This window comes from Lontra canadensis, unplaced genomic scaffold (assembly GCF_010015895.1).
Source record: "Lontra canadensis isolate GAN:19392208 unplaced genomic scaffold, GSC_riverotter_1.0 scaffold118, whole genome shotgun sequence".
In the NCBI taxonomy this organism is placed as follows: domain Eukaryota; kingdom Metazoa; phylum Chordata; class Mammalia; order Carnivora; family Mustelidae; genus Lontra; species Lontra canadensis.
In genome coordinates this window covers 2,193,904-2,208,141 of record NW_022631112.1, presented here as the reverse complement: position 1 = coordinate 2,208,141, position 14,238 = coordinate 2,193,904, and the positions used below count along the sequence as shown (strand labels likewise).

General features: G+C 42.2%; 1 protein-coding gene across 1 annotated transcript in view; it reads right to left on the bottom strand.

The window, feature by feature from the left end:
- CAT (catalase) overlaps positions 1–14,238 on the bottom strand; it is a 38,530-nt gene that overhangs the window by 23,493 nt on the left and 799 nt on the right. The gene's annotated exons all lie outside the window — the stretch shown is intronic.

Here is a 14,238-nt window from a genome sequence, read left to right as displayed (position 1 = left end):
GGTCAACTTTCAGCTGCTTTCTTAGTGCTACAGCTGTTCACGTGGGTCATCCCAGAGAGCACTCCCCTCTCTTGAGCAGCAGATGCCAGCTTTCTGTAATATCACTTTCCAATTCCAAAACAAAAAAGCCAAAAAGAGTCACGGCTTTTATTGTCACTGAAAATAAACTGTTGCTGCTAAGATGGGTTATAGTATTAATTGTCTAAAGATGTCAAATGTCCCTGAAATGGGACAGGTTATTTTACCATAACAAAGAATTCTTTTTTTTTAATCTACCCAGTTCTCCAATATCAGTAAATACATCGGAAGCTCCTAGCTGTCCCTCCTCTAGGATGGGAGCCCCAGCATTTTTTAATAAATGATCCTAAGCAGCTCTTGGAATCATCTTGGCCCCTACCCTGTACTCCTGACCAAGGACAACTGCCTCTCCAGTGTCCTCCCCTGGCCACCAGGAAACCAGAGGAGATGTGTGGGGGAAGCAAAGCCCAGCCATGTCCATCAAGAACAACTCAAAAAGGTCTAGTGATGGAAGTCCATGGTACCAACTTCATGTGCCTAGAATTTTCACAAACCTGGTATGAAGTGTATAACTTTTCCTCTGCAGGTACTCCCGCTCTGAATATTAAAAGAAGGTCAATACCTGTCTTTTCCCTAGAAGGGGATATTGGGGGGGGGGTCACTCTAAAAGCCTATAAAAATACCATGAGCTCTTTGGGAAAATGCACTACACAAGAGAGGTCTTGGAGTCTTCAGAATTAATAAAGAAGACTCCAACATCCACTAGAGTTCTCCTCACATCGAAACGCGAAGAAACCAACATGCAACCTTAGAAAAACCGTGAGTGCTGGCGTCAGAGTCTGGGTCCGACTTCCAGCTCTGCCAATCATCAGATGTCTATGTGCTGGCATGTTACTTACCATTTCTGAGTCCCAACTTTGCATGTGCAAAATGGACAAGAAACAACGATCTCCCAGAGTTAATATGGGGATTGAAAGCACTAAATTCATGCAAAATGAGGGCGCCACCCTAGGCACGCACACGCTACCGTTTTAGTGGTCATGTGGAGTGATCTGATAGCAGAAGCAAAGCATTTTAGATTTTCTTTTCTAACCACCGTGACACGTGTGTGGCATCCATTCAGACTCTGTCTGAGCAAAAATCTGCCCACTGTACCATGCTCTTCTCCTTCTCAACACATAAACACAGCACTAAAGGATCTTTAAAAAAAAAAAAAAATCAATCAATCAAGGGGATATGGCATAAAGGAGAGAAGTATGACAGAGGATACCAAGAGGCTCGGGAAAGCGAAAGGTAAACAGGTCCGAGTTGTCATTTATATCACTCATGAAGCCAGTAAAAGCACATCACACACCCCCTCCGGACCACCAGGTCGGAGCGATATGGTCAAGACTAAAATCCAGGCCCAGAGAAGGCATATGCACAGCAAGGCGGATGAATGGACGGCTGAATAAAGAACTAAAAAAATGAGATGGTCTCACCTGATGGCCCAGACTCATGCAAGTCGGGAGTGAGAATGCTGCAATTTTGCGCCAAGGGGCGTCCCTCTCACCTGATGCAGGAATGTCCTCTGCAACACCAATCCACTAAGAAGTGAACCTGGGTTTCTCCACCACAAGTATAGCATCCAGACTCTCTTCCTTGCTCTAATAGATCACCAGTCCTAATTTTTAACAGTTTCCCTCACGCATGCTCGTGTGTATATAATCTACCTTCAAAAAAAGTGTGCCAGAAAAAGCTTCAACTGGGTCAGCAACACAGAAGGGAGTCCAAAGGGAGGTCAAAGACTAGAAGAAAAAGATCCCTGACTTCAGGGGCTGTTTAGGGCAACACTCGATGAGAGAAACCGACCTGAACTAAAGAGAAGAGAGTATATCTTAGAAGGTGAGAAGGATGCCATGTATTTGCTGAGAAGAAAAGACCTAGGAAATGAAGCTGTATTAAATAAAATGAGAAGTGGGGCAGGGGAATGAACCATGGAAAACGAGTTTTTAAACATGATTTATGAAAAAAAAAAAAAGTGCAAGGCTTTAGAGAGATTTCTGGAAGATAACAATAGCTTGGTGCGAGCAGCAGTCTTGCCTCAAAATGCCCTCTTTTCTCATCTCTATGTTATGAGGAAGTGATAATGGACACTCCGAGGTTAAAGGTTCCTCCTTACAGAACCCAAGACAAAAAAGAATGAAAAGCAGTTATTAAATGCATCTGCTTGCCTTGAGGGACACTATATTCCAGATACATCCTCAAAAATACTACAAAATAAGCAATTAAATCATCTCCCTAGCTTCCCTTTTCTACTCCCTAGGTATATTCAGAGTCAGGAAGAATGTGTGCATTAAGATTTAGAATAAATTTACCCAACAGCATTACAAAAATGTGTAGGGGGTGCCTATGGTGTGTTAGTGTTGAGGACCACAGCAGCAAACATCAACATTCCTGCTCTCATGGAACTCACAGTCTACAGGGGTTGTTCAGTGTCATATTACTTACAGCAGCGAAAGCTGACATGTAACTTAAATATCCAAAAATAGAGGCAGAGTTAATGAAATACTATGCCACCATTAAGAATCTCATCCACAGGGGCGCCAGGGTGGCTCAGTGGGTTAAGCCTCTGCCTTCGGCTCAGGTCATGGTCTCAGGGTCCTGGGATCCAGCCCCACATCGGGCGCTCTGCTCAGCGGGGAGCCTGCTTCCTCCTCTCTCTCTCTCTGCCTGCCTCTCTGACTACTTGTAATCTCTATCAAATAAATAAATAAAATCTTTAAAAAAAAAAAAGAATCTCATCCACAAAAAAATTTAAGTAACAATAAAACTTTCATAACATTTAGGTGATATCATTATAGGTCATTTTAATTTTCTTTAGATTTCTATTTTCTTTCCTAAAATAATTTTTAAGTCAGAAAGTCTACCTACATCTAATCAAATATCAGAAGTTTTTCAAGTTATCTGTATTTTGTATTGACTTAATGAAGGCAATGTATATATCCTCATGTCCTACAGTTCCTAAAAACATGTTTTAAGGTCCTATTTTATTTATTTCAGAGAGAGAGACAGTGCAGATGACTGGGAGGGACAGAGGAAGAGGGAGAAACAAACTCCCAACTGAGCAGGGACTCTGACTCAGGGCTCCATTCCAGGACCTTGGGATCATGACCTGAGCCGGACATAGATGCCTAACCAACAGAGTCACATAGGCACTCCCTTAAAAACATTTTTTGGGTTTTTTAAATTATTATTATTAACATATAATGTAGTATTTGCTTCAGGGGTACAAGTCTGTGAATCCTTAAAAACATTTTTAATGAAGACACCACAAGTGTCCACTTCCAATCACCTAATTACTTTCTAAAAAACTCCCTACATTATGCTTTATTTTCACTTGTCCATGTAAATTTAAAAACATGAAATCTCCATTTGGAGTTACATCTTCAGCTTAAAATGACTGCATAGAAAACAAAGAAGCATACGATAGATATGTAATCATTTTTATGAGGAAAGACCCTAAATAAGGTTCTTCTTCTCTACTTTCTTTCTTCAGAGAAATAATTACAATGCAGAGAGAAAATTCTTCAGAGAATATGCCGCGGCTGAGCACAGGCTCTTAAACAAATGTTACCATATCATAGTTCATTGATGGTAACATTTTAAAATAATTTTTAATAAATAATTTTAAATTTAAATTTTAATTAATTTAATTTAATTTTAAATTTAAATAAAAATAATTTTTAATAATTTTTAATAAAAACAAATTTTTAATAGTTTAAGATCTTTAAAGCTACCATCCGTGGCATCTTAGCAATGCGTCCTGGTTTGGCCAGGCAGGGTTTTCTCCTGAGTAGTGTATAGGGCGCTGGTACATTTCACAGTACCTGGCATCTCAGACTCAATGAAATAGGACGTTTGCTAGAGGCTGGGAAAGCTCAGTCTTAAAATCCAACTCAAAAGCAGCTATATTTAGTGTGTAAATTCCTTTGTCAAGATTGATACACTGAAACTATGGCCACTAAATGCTGACAGAAGAGGTGCAGGGGCAAAAGAATATGTGTGTGCCCGTGACCGTGAGGGCGCCAGACATGGAAGAGGGGCAGGGTGAGACAGAAGAGAACAGGACAGAGCACTGAGGGACACCACCATCCCCTCGCAAGGAAGGGAAGAGGCAACGAAGGAGAAAGAATGCATGGAAGCTTGTCACAGAGTCCAAACTCCGGGACAGAGAATTTCGGGACAGAAGCCAACAGTAGCACTTGCTGCACAAAGACCCATGAAATTGAGGACTGAAAAGGGGATTCTAGTCTTGGAAACCTGGGGCCTCTGGTGACCAGTCCCATGACAGTTTCAAGGGTAAATAAAATAAAATGAGAGAGAGCCAGCCACTGACTACTACTGATGGTGTGACTTGAGCCAAGGAAAAATGACTCTTACGGGGTGCATCTGAGGTCCTGTAATAAAGGATTGTGACCATTGTCTTTGACTTTAAATCAGTGACCCTGGAGGTGTAAGTTTCAGCGGGCCGGCCCAGGAATGCAGAGGAAGGAAGGAAGCAGAGGCGATGAATGCAGTGTCTAGAACGGCAGTGACAAAAGGAAGAGGGGAGAGGTGGTGGCTCAGAAGGCAGTGAGCACCCCGTGTCCAATTCCAGGGTCAGCACCATGCACGGAGCACTGCGATCAACCCCAGTCTAAACACAATTTGTTTTTGTTCTGGTTTAGGGCAAACTTGCAGCGATCTCCAGCATTTCAAATACTTCTGAACGAGTAAGCGGAGAGCAGTGAAAACCAGCCTTTCGGGGCTAAAAACAACCACAAAAATAGCCAGGAACGGGACACTTAGAAGAGGCTGCCTGGTTAGGAAGCCCAGTCAGGTGAAGCCAAGCCACTCTCTGCACCAGCTGAGAAGGGCAGAGTCTGGTCAGGAGGGGATGAAAGGAGAGAAGGGGGGACAAAAAGCCCACAAACGGCAGAGCCAGCAGCCTCAGGATGAGGCTAAGGGCAGCAAAAGGGTGGCAGGCTTTATACAGATGCTAGGGGAGAAAACAAGTCTGAGCCTGTCTGCAGGTCAAGGTCATAAAAAGCAGCCATAGGGCACCTGGGTCACATGAGAAGCTCAACCATCCCAACATGGACTCATGGTACCATCCAGAGGGTGCAGCATTGAGAACAAGGGCCTCTCAGGCACACCCAGTTCAACACTCACTCATTCACTCCACTGGCCTTGCCCCTGTCCCCGCCCCCCCCCCAACCCCCGCCATCCCCACAGACCACAGAGGCTGTGAGGCAAGAGGAATCTCTATGTTCTGCACAAACAACAGGACAAGCTGCAGTCTTAGAGGAGGGCAGACCACAGCCATGCCCCGCAGCCTGTGCCCCTGGTTCTTGCCAGCTACAGACCAAAGAAACAACACCCCAGGATGCCAGCTCTGGGCTTTCTCTGGTAAGAGGATGCAGAATGGCCACTTCTGGTCCAACGCTAACCAAGAAGGACAGAGGATCAACGCAAATGACAGAACTGTACAGAATTGCTAATTTCTCTTCCTAACAACCATTTCTGAGCCACCTGCCATATGTGAGGCTTTATCCTAGCTACCCTTACATAAATCATCTCCCTTAAGCCACCAATAATCTAGTGAGAGACGGGTTATTATTTCTGTTTAATGAGTAATACTGTATGATTGGAGAATTTCAGTGATTTTACATAGATTTCAATGTTGGGGCACAGGTCTACCTGTTCTATATAACAAGTATGATGGGCAAAGAGATTTCTTCCAACTTGCTATTAAGTTGCTGTTGTTATTGTTGTTTTAAACTCAGATCACTGAGTTTAAAAACTCTTTAAAGTTTTTTAGGATTATAATTTTGGGATTCTCTTTAGGATTAGAATTTTTTAATGACAGAAAAGCTTTTCATTGGTGGGGAATTCTAGGAGCTCGCTCTCTCTCAGGGAAAGCAGCATTTGTATATGCTAAGGTATTTATGTCTTTCTGGCTGACAACTATCCATGACATTCATACATGCTTCTCCTGAACCGGCTCTTCCTGCCCCCACCCCATGCCATCCCTCGAGGTAGGCCAAGGGCATCTGCTTGTTCCCCACAGAACAAAATATTTATAATTCCCTATTGCTTCACTGTTTTTCCTCTCTAGACAGTATACTCGTTTTACATCTATATCCCTGATACCTGACACGATGCCGTTATCAACAAGTATACAAAAAAAGGCTTGTGTGGGACTCCTGGGTGGCTTCATCAGTTAAGCATCTGACTTTTGATTTCGGCTCAGGTCATGGTCTTGGGGTCATGGGATTGAGCCCTGCTTCAGCCTCCATGCTCAGCGCAGAGTCTGCTTATCCCTCTCCCTCTGCTCCTCTCCTTGCTCTCTCTCTCTCTCTCTCAAATAAATAAATAAAATCTTTTTAGGGGCGCCTGGGTGGCTCAGTGGGTTAAAGCCTCTGCCTTCGGCTCAGGTCATGATCCCAGGGCCGTGGGACTGAGCCCTGCATCGGGCTCTCTGCTTGGTAGGGAGCCTGCTTCCCCCTCTCTCTCTCTGTCTGCCTCTCTGCATACTTGTGATCTCTGTCAAATAAACAAAAATCTTTAAAAAAAAAATCTTTTTAAAAAGGGTTGTGGAGTGGTTGGCCAGTTAGCTCAGTTGGTTAGAGTGTGGTGCTGATAAAAAGGCTTGTAGATTCAACATGTGAATAAATTAAGCTATGGACTAACACAAAATGGCCAAGAAAGATTATTTCTAAGTGGAAAGAAAGAAGCAACAAAAGTCTCTCTCTCTCCCCCTGCATCTCCCCTCCCAAAAATAAATGGGAAATGTTTGAATTTATAACTTCAAATTCTGATCAAACACCTTTAGACAAATGTTATGAAAACTGCTGCAGAAATTGGCAAAGGACGACTCTGGCTTGTCTAAAAACTGACACCATGATCAAAAGTAAGGACTCAAAGTAAAACTCCATTTTGGCTTTGCGCTTTCTTATTTTTGGCTGGAGTTAAGACATGAATAAAGAAATTTTCCTGGGAGGAGTAAGGCTGGCTTTCTCTGATAAAATATTCTATCAACAGTTTCCATTTATTAGGGCCCTCTGCTTACAGAAGTTCCAAGAACTTACTAAACATCATTCTTCCATGTTTTAATTGACAAAGATTGGTAATACAGCCCATCCCTAACTTTCAGTCTCAAAGGAGTCATAATGACATCTTGTCATTCTCAGAGATCAACACAGATTATACAATATTTTCTAGCAAATTATGGTTTAACATTCTACATTTATTCAACAAACATTCATCAAATATGCACAATGTACACACCCATGTACAGAAACCAAAGACTGCCTTGGCCCTCAAATTTCTTTGGAGGAAAGGGGAGAGACCAGAGTGCTCCAAGCCTCCCGACCCATTCCAAGGGACTAGGCAGTTTGGGAAAAGAACCCAGGCCTCACAGGGTCCCCACCCTTCTCCCCTTTGGAAGCCAGTGGCCACAGGCAGCACACATCCTGCTCTTCCAGGGGCTGGCCTGGTAATCTCCACTGCCTACATGCAAGGGGTAAATTCAACACAGGGGTTATTTTAGCAAGTCCTCTTGGCCAAAACGCCTAAGCCACATTCTCCAACCAAGCCTCTACCAGTAATGAAAATAACACTTGGAACTGACTCATCCTGCTGATTCTTGCTTCAGCTTGGGTATGGAATTTGTGGGCGAGAGGTCTCACTTACAGAACTTTCTCAAACCTCATAATAACAAAAACAACTTAGTATATAGGCATTATTCTAAACTCTACTTGGGTCATCACATTTAATCCAGCTGTGTGAAGTATGAGTATACCTTCGCTATAAAGAAGAGGAAACTGAGGCACAGAGAAGTTGTGCAATTTACTCCAGGTCACCCAGACAGAAAAGGTCAGAATCAGAATCTGAACCCAAGCAAACTGGCTCAAGAATGGAAACTCTTGGGGCACCTGGGTGGCTGAGTGGGTTAAGTCTCTGCCTTCAGCTCAAGTCATGATCCCAGGGTCCTGGGATCGAGCCCGCATTAGGCTCTCTGCTCAGCAGGGAGCTTGCTTCCTTCTCTCTCTGCCTGCCTCTCTGCCTACTTGTGATCTCTGTCTGTCATATAAGTAAATAAAAAATAAAATAAAATCTTAAAAAAAAAAAGAATGCAAACTCTTAACCACAATACTACAGCATTTCTTAAAACAACAGAGCTAACATGTCCTGTATGCATTCTATGTGGTGGGTAATTGACATATATTAATTTACACGCATGTATTACATAAATGAGTCCTCAACAATCCTTTAAGGTAAGGAGAATTATTAGCCCAAATTTAATATGGAGAAACCATGGGGGAGGGAGGTGAAGCAAGCTGCCTAGGAGTCAAGTGACAATTTGAATCCTATCTGACTGTAAAGCCTGACCCTTTACTGCTTCATAAAACCACTAGGAACTGTGTTTATAACTACCAGAAGAAGGGCTTAAAAGACCTATCAACCGATGCAACATGTGAACCTTATTCAGACTGCATTTAAACAAAGCATTAAAAAGCAGACAGAGAGACAGAGAGACGTGCCAAGAGTCCCCAAGACCATCTACCTCCAGGTGATTCCCTAGGAGAAGTCATGGGACCCAGCACTGAGTCATACTCAGGCTGTAATTTATTATAGCATTTTAATACAAAGCAAAACCCCAGCAAGGAGAAAGGCATGTGGAGTGAAGTCCGGAAGAAACACAAGCTTCCAGAGTCCTCTCCCGGGGCGGGGGGCGGGGGAGGGGGGGTCACCCAGGACACACTTAACCCTCCAGCAAGATGTGGCAACACCTGTGAAATGTTGTCTAGCAGGGAAGCTCATTAGAGACTCAGCACACGAAGTTTATATAAGGAGCTGATGGTGGAGGTGCCCTCTGGCTCCCAGCAGGAAAGCAGGGACTCAGTAAACACTACATTGTTTGCACAGCTCTGGGAGTCAGTTGCTCTTACCAGCCCAGGTAGGGGAGCCTTCCTGAAATCCAACTTCCAGACACCAGCCAGGGGCCACTCTTGCAAGTAGGCCTTTCTACAGTCAACTTTGGTCTGTAGGTGAATGCTTTTCTGCACAATCAGGGAAAGTGAACACACTGTCTGGCTGAGAAAGGTAAGCGATTACTGCTCAGGTTCTAGATGTGACAGTGGTATTCTTACAGAGTTATTATCTTTTGGAGATAAAGGCACTTATGAGGTTCATTATATGATCCTCTCTACTTCAGTTCTGGTTTCAAATTTTCCACAATATAAAGTTTCAGGGTGTTTTTTTGTTTTCTCGAGTTTTTTTTTAACATCAAAGAATCAAGGAGAGATGTCTAATAAAAGAAACAGGGAAGAAGGTGAAGGGAGAGAAAGGGCAGGCTGCATCAGTAACTCTAACAAGTGGGTGCTCATTGTGACCACACTCCATACTGAATTCTTTCCCTAGAGCCACCCATTCGGTCACGACAAAGAGCAGAATTCAGCACTGCACATAAAATACACACTAGGCAACCGAATAGATGGTTAATGCCAGCTCCTACCCAGAGAGCACGTACCATCATGAGAAAATGTGAAAACCCTAACTACCAAGGCCATTTAATACTAAATTCCAGATGTAGTTGGATGGGCTTTATTATTATTATTGTTATTGTTATTATTAACCTTAAGACATTCTAAGCATCAGAAGGCACCCGACCTTAATTAAGGGCCCATCACACCAGGGCGATTCACAAGATCAAAATACATGATGTGATAACACTGGGAAAAGTTTCTGATTGCCTTCATGACCAAAAAGGATGCTTCCTGGGCTACACGCAGAGACTTCTCACTGGGATGCACTTTGTCCTGTAAGCAAACTTCATCATGGTTAGGCTTAACCTTAACCAGGTGCCTTGTATAGGTCAATGCCAACAGGTCATTCTAAGCTCTAGAAGCAAGACTGATTTTCATTCTACTTTACTCATTGTCTAAGTTATCCTGTTCCCTCCACCTAGGGTATGGTCACTCAAAAAAATATATTAAATAACGTATCACGGAAAATGTCAAATCTTTTCAAAAAGGGTAAAAAAAAATCAAGTCATTTTTAAAATTTTTAATTAACATACTCATACAACACACTGATTTCACAATTCTATATTCAGTGTTCATCATGATAAGTGTAGTCACCATCTGTCACCATACTATTTTCCTATAATATTCAAACTATGTTCTTAATAAGGAACACAAATGGGGGCACCTGGGTGGCTCAGTCATTAAGCGTCTGTCTTCAGCTCAGGTCATGATCCCAGGGTCCTGGGATGGAGCCCCGCATCGGGCTCCTTGCTCAGCAAGAAGCCTGCTTCTCCCTCTCCCACTTCCCCTGCTTGTGTTCCCTTTCTTACTGTGTCTCTCTCTGTCAAATAAATCTTTAAAAAAAAAAAAAAAAGAAAAGATCCTTTTGGTACTAAATAGGGTACATTGAAAGCTTCTAAACAGGCCCTTTCAGCATGGTAACTGCTACCAGAACTGCAACGTTTATGGCCTTAGACCAACAACAGTGCCCTGAGCAAGAACAAGAAGTGCTATCAGGCACGCAGAGAATTGCCTGTCCCTGCTGTTGCACTGAGTCGGGAAAGGGTGAAAGAGCAAATGACACAAGAAAGTAAGAAAGATGCCAGAAACAGAACTGGTGGGTGTTTTAACCCAGAAAAAAAATAAACTAAAAGTTACATTTTACAAGGAAGATAAATGTCAGACTTAAAGGTCATATATCACTGTATCTCTGAGCACACACAGACTGAACACACCCCCTCCTTCACTCAAATAGGAAAAGTTTGTTTTTCAAGCCAGGCTGTTTTATATTAGTACCTGTAATAGTCAAAGTGTCACAACAGTTGCTAATGTGTTTTGGCTTTTTTTTTTTTTTCTCTTCTTGGCGAGTTATCAAGGCTTCCAGCAAGAAATGGTCAAAACATTGCTATGAGTTTTCAATCATTAGCAAATATTTAAAATAATCTTATCAAGAATAAAACCTTAAAATGAAAATAAAAATAAAAACTGAAAGGGCACCTGGTGGCTCAGTTGATTGAGCATCTGACTCCTGATCTCAGGGTCGTGATTTCAGGCCCTCTGTTGGGCTCTATGCTGGGTGTGGAGCCTACTTACAAAAAAAAAAAAAAAAAAAAAAAGAGAGAGAGAGAAAGAATAGAAAAAGAAAAAAATAGAGAGTGGGAGGGAGGATGTTGATAAAAAGCTGCCCACTTACACAGAAAAATGACATACATTAAAAAAAAAAAAGATTATACCTGCCTATTACTACATCACAAGAAATGACTAAATAGATTTTCATATGGAATGTATGGTTTGGATAACATAGTAAGTCGGCTACCTGGATTGGGGTAGACAACATTTCCCAGCTGCCCTCTCTATTAGGTGTGATCACGTAACAGGCCATTGGAACCAATGTAGCCAATGGAAGATGAGTAGAAATGACCTACACCACTTAGAGCCCAGTCCCTAAACCCCCCACATACCCTTCTCCATGTTCTTAACCTTCTACAGATGGGCAGTGATGCCCAGGGCAACCTTTAAAGCTAAGCCTGGAACCCTCCCTCAATAACTATAGGCCATAGAGTACTCATCCCAAACCACTTTGGCCCATCATGTAAGAAACAAATTTCTATTATGTTTATGCCGTAATACATTTCAGAATTATTACAGCCCTTAGTTCACATATGACTTCAAAGATGAGCTATGGATCAATAATAAAAAGACAATCTAGTTTTTTAAAGGACATAGTTGAACAGCTATGTCAGAAGAACATAACCCAATGGTTAATAAGCACACGAAAAGACGCTCATTCGCACTGATCATGAGAATAATGCAAATTACAACCACAGTGAGACACCACTTCGTACCCACATAAATGGCTAAAATTAAAAGACTGACAACACCAAAGTTGACAGAATATGGAGCAACTGGCACACTCATACACAGCTGACAGAAGTGTTAAATGGTATAAATGCTTTGGAAAAAGACTTAGCATTTCTTATAAAATACTCACTTACCCTATGACCCAACAATTCTACTGCAGGCATTTCCTAAGAGAAATAAAAGCATATGTGCACAAAAATTTCTGTTTAAGACTTTTCATTGCAGCTTTATTCGTAACAGCAGAACAGTGGAAATAGCCCACATGCCCAGCAACAGTGTATACAAATGGTGCTGTATTCATGCAATGGAATACTACTCCACAATAAAAATAACAAACTGCTGATACAAACAGCATCATGAATGAATCTTAAAAGACTTTTTTCTTGTTTTAATCTTAAAACATTTTTGCTGAATTAAAGAAGTGTTAACACAAAAAAGCACCTAAGCCAAAGGCTAAAAAGAAATAAAAAATGAAGGTTGCCTGGGGCAAGACTGCAAAGGTTGCAGTAAATCACTGGGAAACAGCATGAGAGAACTTTCCAGGGTGACAATAATTGTCTCTGTACCTTCAGGAGGGAATAGGATTCACCGGTATATATGTATCAAAATATCACCGAGGGGTGCCTGGGTGGCTCAGCCGTTAAGCATCTGCCTTCGGCTCTGGTAATGAGCCCAGGGTCCTGGGAATCCCCGCTCCCTGCTCAGCGGGAAGTCCTGCTTCTCCCTCTCACACTCCCTTTGCTGTGTTCCCTCTCTCTGTCAAATAAATAAATAAAATCTTTTTTAAAAAATCATGGAATGGTACACTGAATATTTGTGTATTTCACTGTACATATTAACTTAAACACATAAACAAATACTGAACTCTGTTTTGCAAGTTTAGTGTTTAGGGGTGAAGTCTACTGATGGCTATAACCTACTCTGGGATATACAAAGGAATGGACAGTTACAATAATATGTAATTAAAAAAACATGTAATAAAGGATACATAGCAAAATGTGGTGAATATATTTAAGTATACACTGCAGGATTCCTTCAACTTTTCTGCATGTATGAAATTTTCCAAAAAAAAGCATTGAAGAATTAGAAAGGCTATGGGACATATGCAAAATTCTCTTTGGAGGATCCGGAGAAGGAGGTCATCTCAAAGAAATAAGCAGTTTTCACCAAGAGCAGCTAAAAGTGAAGAACAAGACATTAAAGTGACTGCCAATCAGGACCGTCCACACAGCGCACAGACATGCCATCGGCAGAGAAGACAACAGTATTTCAACTATCAGCCCCCCATTATAGATGTGTTCTTGTAAGGCCAATGTTTCACACGTGGGCAACCATGTAGGGTAAATCGCCAGTAGTGCTGTAATGATTTAACAACAGTTAATGATTCTCAAAATATAGAGGCAAGCTAGTTTCAGAACAAAATTTAAAGGGGTCCTTTAAAAATGAATAAATTGTGCTTTATGAAACACTCACTACATTGTCCATATTGCTCTCAGTTCACAGAGTATCATGACAACTTCAATGTGAATCAGGATTTAGCGACCACTAGATACAGAAAGAATCCTGGCCCCCAGCATGTAAGTTCTAATCCTGACTCTGCCCCTAACTGGCTGCCCATCCTTGATAAGACTCCAAGTCTCTCTGGTTCACTTTAGGAACTCATGAAAAACTGAACTACCCTCCTAGCATATAATAAAGGACAAAACAAGGAGAGAGAAGTGCTAGGCCCTAAGAGGGGCATGAAAACCTTCTCAAGAGCAGAGAATTATAAAGCGATCCACAGGACAGTTAGCCTTAATACTCCAGTTCATGAAGAACTAACTCAATTTTGAGAAAGAGCATTAAGATGAGAAAAAGAATGGCTCTGGCCCTCTCTCTACCATGCGAACTGGGCAAGTCCCTCAAGACTCTCTGGTCCAGTAGGACAAGAGAAGACTGAGATCAGAAGCACTCCCAACTAACCCAACCTGCTCAAAGATGCTCTTTGAGACTCTGCACCCCTGGATACAGGCCAGGAACACCTCACCCACCACCAGGGAGCTGAACTCCTTTCTCATCTTTAAAGTTCTTGTTCAGATGTCACATGCTTTGGGAAGTTTTCCAGCCAAGTCCAGTCACTCCCTTTACACTTACAGATAACCTATAATAGAGCCCTCACCACGCTGTATGGTAATCACCTGTTTATCTGTGCTGTCTGCCTGACTAGACTTTGAGCTCCCCTACGCTCTAGTTCTTGCCTCACCGGCATCTGTACACCTCGTCTCAGCACGGTGACTAGCACAGGCAGGCACTCCAAGAATACGTGTGA